This window comes from Polypterus senegalus, chromosome 2 (assembly GCF_016835505.1).
Source record: "Polypterus senegalus isolate Bchr_013 chromosome 2, ASM1683550v1, whole genome shotgun sequence".
Lineage (NCBI taxonomy): Eukaryota > Metazoa > Chordata > Cladistia > Polypteriformes > Polypteridae > Polypterus > Polypterus senegalus.
Window position 1 is genome coordinate 275,855,786 of NC_053155.1, and position 6,000 is coordinate 275,861,785.

Consider the following 6,000-nt stretch of genomic DNA (forward strand, 5'->3'; position numbering starts at 1 on the left):
ATATATATATATATATATATATATATATATCATTTTGGGATTATGTGACCTCAGTCTTTTGCATGCCAGACAAACAGTTGCGCCTTTAATGAGAAAAGACTTTTCTGATTAATTGATTCCTTCTCATTTTTACCTTGAACATTAAATGTTACACCACTATTTAACATTTCATTATCTGCAGCCAGAATGTAGGAGTCCTGCAGCTTGTGTATAATATTCACCACGTGTGTAGCACACTAGAGGCCTCCAGTGGCCAGTAATTGAATAAAGGTATGCTGCACTTCATAGGTAACAAGACATTGTCAGATATGCTTGCTTAATCCAATTCAGAGCTGGTGACAGCCCCCAATATACTCCATTTACACATCTTTACTTACACTCTCCCCAAAGCAAACGTGTAATTGCCATTTACCTAAACACCCAACCTTGGAAATGTGGAAGGGAATTCCAATGTTGATGCAGGGAGAAACTACAAACTCCACACAGAATGTGACCAGGCGTGGGATTTGATCACTAGATACTGGATATTTGAGGCAGCTGTTCTAACCATTACACCTGCATCCTGTCCTAGATAATAGTTTAGCAATCCCTAAGGAGAAATCTAGATACTGCAGCAGTGACAGAACATAAAGTCATGGTGCAAAACAGTCACGTAACTGCAAGGACCAGAATTATACACCCAAAATACCACATGAACATTTAGTGCACATATTGTTCTTACTATTATAATTAGTATTAATTTAATTAATTTGCCTTGTACCATATAGTGCTACTTGAAAGTATGTGAATCCTTTATTTTTCATGGTTTACACAACTTACTTTTTTTCTTTGTAGAATAATATGTATTTAGTTTATCTCAATAAGTTCATTGTATCATTATAATTATTCAATTAAAGATGTTTTAACTGAACTTCATATCTTGGGAAAGCAAGTCCATCAATTTATTTTCAAGTTTGGTTATCCTGAGTGGCATTAGGCGCAAAAAACCAACTTCATCCATGACAGCTACCTCTGTTGTCTTACTGTTACTAATCACGTCTGCACTGAGGTACTTTGCCCATTCTTTGTTGGATTTCTTGTATGAATAAGTGACTGACTGGGAGATGACGGCAAGTCTTGGAATAAAAAGCTGATATAAAGAATTAATATGTAGAATAGAAAAAAAGCAAATTTGTGAGATGAAGTTTTGGCTACAAAGATTCTTCTTAGGGTGAATGTTGAATGTTGTAGCGTTTGCTTTAGGCTCAGATATGACCTATGGTACTTTAAAAGAAATTCTTATTCTTATTTATAATTTACTAGCTGTCCCCCGTGGCTCCGCACATGTAGTAGTGAAACAGGACAAACTTTAAAAATCAATAAAAACAATGAAAAAATGTAATTCTGGCAAAGTGAAAGGTAGGCAGGCTCCAACGTCAAACATTGCCACTGTATTGTTCAGCTCTGACAGGAGAGCATCCCCCACTTGGGGAGAAAAGCATGTGGCTGTGATATCTCTGGAAATCAACATCTACCCTCTAAAGCACACGTAGCTCTGATCTCTCATTGAAAAACGTCAAACATTACTCCTTAACAATCTGTAGATGATAATGTCTGTTAAACAAACAGGTATTGCTAGCTAACTGGAGGCAAGGTACACTCCAACATGTGGTGCAGACCGACTTTAATGGAAATTGGCACATGAGTGATCATGGCCCCCCTTCCCCTCTCCCTTCAGCCCGCAGCCTCTCTGTCGGATTCGTGCAAATAAATCAGTACCACAAGCGAACTATGATACCTAGCGCAATGAGAGACATTGCAAAATCAACTGGAATGTTCAAGCAAATTCTAGAAAAAAAATGGATCTAAATCCATTAAGTAGTTCTCTCATGAAAAGAGTACAGACAGACAGACATACATTGGATTTTGTTTATATATGTTGTGATGGACGGCCGGCATTTCAGTCTGGCCAGGATGTCCCTCAACTAAAAGTAAGAGCCTTTTTAGGGCACTTCATCCCCCGAGACGCTAGATGGCAGCTCCCCTGGACGGAAATGGTTCCCCAGAATCCCGCAGGGCAGCATGGGACATGGAGTCTGGTTCTTCAGCCCTGTTTGGTGCCGTGGGTGCCACCAGGGGAAGCTCACTAAGAACCTGGGGACTATTACGGTGACATTGACCCGGAAGTACTTAGGAGTCATGAGGACAGAAACCCGCAGTACTTCCGGGACACCTGAAGAAGGCGTTTGACCTGGAGATGGAATACTTCCGGGTCATGGATTGTGGGAAACCCCAGGAGATCGAGCCGGAGTTGGGTGGTAGAGCGCAGAGCTGCTGGGAGTGGGGGATTGTGATTGATTATTATTGTATTGATTTATTATTGGAGAATTGTGGAGTGTGTGGTGCTTTGTACACTTTATTTGAAGAAATATTATTAAAGAATCTTCTTGTGTTTTTACACGTGTGTTTGGACGTCTGTCTGGTGGGTTCAGCGGGGCAACAGTGACCCCTAGCGTCCACAATATATATACTAGTAACGGTGCACTGCACAATAACACGCAGTGAATACACTTGACTTTCTTTCTCTGTACATTTAGCATTCGTTTGCTCAGAGGTCGATGCGCTTGCTGCTTCCCGAGCATCTCGTCTTTTCTCCACTGTAGTTGTCCGCTTCTTCTCATCTTTCATCGGCATCTTTTTGCGTTAAAACTGATTAAGTCAGTTTTTGTGTTTCAGTTACTTAGTACGTTTTCCTTAACTTTTCACTTAAGCTGGCACTTAAGTCTTCAATCTGCCTCAAGAATGATTTAACATATGAAGAGGTAGGGGAAGTGACGGCGAAGGTGGTAGGGATGAGAATGCCACCTGTACGCATATGCCGCATGGCTGCCCCTGCCGAGAGTTGATTCTACAATAAAATAAACTAAAAATAAAAAGAGTAATAATTCCAAAACTCTTCACTTTTAATTTATAGCTGTAGTGCAGAGCTTCAGCGTAGTATATGTACCAAATTTTAGGCTACAGGTTATTTGATTTTTGACCTTGACCTTCCTAGGTTGATCTTTGCCCTTGGAGGTCAATCACCACCTCCAAAGCATAGCAGAGGTCATGTAGTATATGTGTACCAAATTTCAGGTCAATAGGTCAAACGGTTTGCAAGCTACATGTGATGTAAAGTATTGGACAGACAAACGGACAGCCACGGTAGCGTATTATATATATATATATATATATACAGTGCATCTGGAAAGTATTCACAGCGCATCACTTTTTCCACTTTTTTTTTTTTTTAAATTCATTTTTTCCTCAGAATTCTACACACAACACCCCATAATGACAACATGAAAAAAGTTTACTTTGATTTTTGCAAATTTATTAAAATTAAAAAACTGAGAAAGCACATGTACATAAGTATTCACAGCCTTTGCCATGAAGCTCCAAATTGAGCTCAGGTGCATCCTGTTTCCCCTGATCATCCTTGAGATGTTTCTGCAGCTTAATTGGAGTCCACCTGTGGTAAATTCAGTTGATTGGACATGATTTGGAAAGGCACACACCTGTCTATATGATATCCCACAGTTGACAGTTCATGTCAGAGCACAAACCAAGCATGAAGTCAAAGGAATTGTCTGTAGACCTCTGAGACAGGATTGTCTCAAGGCACAAATCTGGGCAAGGTTACAGAAAAAATTCTGCTGCTTTGAAGATCTCAATGAGCACAGTGGCCTCCATCATCCGTAAGTGGAAGAAGTTCGAAACCACCAGGACTCTTCCTAGAGCTGGCCGGCCATCTAAACTGAGCGATCGGGGGAGAAGGGCCTTAGTCAGGGAGGTGACCAAGAACCCGATGGCCACTCTGTCAGAGCTCCAGAGGTCCTCTGTGGAGAAAGGAGAACCTTCCAGAAGGACAACCATCTCTGCAGCAATCCACCAATCAGGCCTGTATGGTAGAGTGGCCAGACGGAAGCCACTTCTTAGTAAAAGGCACATGGCAGCCCACCTGGAGTTTGCCAAAAGGCAACTGAAGGACTCTCAGACCATGAGAAACAAAATTCTCTGATCTGATGAGACAAAGATTGAACTCTCTGGTGTGAATGCCAGGTGTCACGTTTGGAGGAAACCAGGCACCGCTCATCACCAGGCCAATACCATCCCAACAGTAAAGCATGGTGGTGGCAGCATCACGCTGTGGGGATGTTTTTCAGCGGCAGGAACTGGGAGACTAGTCAGGATAAAGGGAAAGATGACTGCAGCAATGTACAGAGACATCCTGGATGAAAACCTGCTTCAGAGCACTCTTGACCTCAGACGACAGACGACCCTAAGCACACAGCCAAGATATCAAAGGAGTGGCTTCTGGACAACTCTGTTGAATGTCCTTGAGTGGCCCAGCCAGAGCCCAGGCTTGAATCCGATTGAACATTTCTGGAGAGATCTTAAAATGGCTGTGCACCGACACTTCCCATCCAACCTGATGGAGCTTGAGAGGTGCTGCAAAGAGGAATGGGCGAAACTGGCCAAGGATAGGTGTGCCAAGCTTGTGGCATCATATTCAAAACGACTTGAGGCTGTAATTGCTGCCAAAGGTGGATCAACAAAGTATTGAGCGAAGGCTCAATATTTTCTGAGGAAAAAAATGAATTTAATCCATTTTGGAATAAGGCTGTAACATAACAAAATGTAGAAAAAGTGATGCGCTGTGAATACTTTCCGGATGCACTGTATATATATAGTATATATATATATATATATATATATATATATATATTGTCACAAGAACGAGACATGGACAGATAAAGAGTTGGGGCAGCCACCCGTATATTGTGGTATCCTGGCTGCAAAGTCGTTTTCTTATTGAAATACAGAGCACTGAAGTGCATACAACCGAGTCCAAAACAAGACTGAGGAAACAAAGGAAAAGGGGCAGGTTTTAATGGGGAGACAGGAAGTGAGGTCGTATGGATCTGGCACGTGGTCTTCCACCATTGGCTCATAGCCGGAGGTGACATCAGAGGGACTGGAGCTGGTGTGGCCGACTTCCATTGGCTCAGTCCCGGAAGTGATGTCAGGAGATCCAGGTGAAATCCCCCGGGAATGGTCTACAGGCAAGGGAGAAAAGAGTCAGTGCACTCTGCCACACCCGGCATGCCTCGAACTGCCTTCACTCAAGCCCTTTAGCTGCCCTCCCATGCGCGCGTGTGTGACAATATATATATATATATATATATAGTATTAAACTATTTTGGTTTAATCCAATCTCAGTTAAATATTTTGATTACAATGAACTCACAGAATCAAACTAATTCTGTTTTTGGAGGTGCTCTGCTCACATGTACTAGTATTATTAAGAAAAATCATTTTCATCGCCATTATTACCAGGACAGTCAAGAGATATAATCCTTCCATCTTATCCTGATCTACCCCTTGCTTTTCTTTCAGTGGACTGTGCCTCATACATCTCTCGAAGAAGAAGTTCAAGGGCATCTTAGCTATATGCCCAAAAAATCCAAAAGATACAGTAGTTCTTCTCTAAATCCTTCCTCACTCTCCCTGTCATGCAGAATAAGCCTGGTAAACCCATTCAGGAACTTTACTTTAGAGACTTGTAATGACAATCTCATTCTTTCAGTCGCTACCTAGAAGGTTTGGAAAACAGATTGACTGGTAAATCAACAGTTTAGCTCTTTTTTCATCTCCCCAATCCACTTAAATATTTATAAAGCTGCTAATGCCACACCAATTTGTTGGTCAATCCCAAAATCACATCTCCTCTCACTTGAAAATAAGACCACAAGATACTTGAACTCCTCCAAATGGGGCAAATGTTCACCATTTCTCAGCAAAGGACAAGCAACTTTTCAGATTTGGAGATGTCAATTTTCATCCTGATTGCATTATATTCCATTGTGGACCTTTCCAGCATGCACCATAGATGAGTCTGATGAGACCAAGAGGACAGACAGAACTGCCATCGTTATATTTTCATACTCTTCACTACACCTTGATAAGCTGTCCATGAAA